The following is a 602-nucleotide window of genomic DNA, read 5'->3' on the forward strand; positions in this document are numbered from 1 at the left end:
ATCAGGAACGTGACCTCGACGGGGAACAGAGGCGGCAGCCTGAAGCTACACATAAGGCGACTTTAAAGCGCGCCCATCTACGTTCGGTCATTGACCCTTAAGTGGAATACGGCTTCCGCCCTGCGGATCCCGCTTCGGAAGTGAAGAACGCTGTAACTGGATTGGTACGCGTCCACATCGCCGGGCCCCCGGTCAGAACGGAAGATGAGCCTGCCAAACAGAAGGTTTTTCGAGCTCGATTCTTGGTTCCACAAATATTTCTTATCGCACTCATCTGAGTGCTTAACGTGGTGGCTCTCGTGTACCCGCAATGCGGACAATACCTGTAGTGCTTGCCCCTGGCGAAAGCGCTACAGATGCCGAAGCGCTCTTTGAGCTATGGGTGCAACGGCACTCGAAACTTTCCACACTGCATAACCGCAGTTTAGTTCTAAAAAAGATGCTTTGATTTTGCCAGACTCAAGGCACGCCGTCGAATTCCGTCGGATTGTCGCCCTGCAACGTATGGGTTCGCCCCTAATGCTCCCGTGAGCTCTGTGTCTTTGACCGCAAGAGCTCAGGGCCACTGCTTGAGCTCAGCTCATGGCCCGTCTACTTCCCTG

Source organism: Plasmopara halstedii (assembly GCF_900000015.1).
Source record: "Plasmopara halstedii genome assembly, contig: Scaffold_3073, whole genome shotgun sequence".
Lineage (NCBI taxonomy): Eukaryota > Oomycota > Peronosporomycetes > Peronosporales > Peronosporaceae > Plasmopara > Plasmopara halstedii.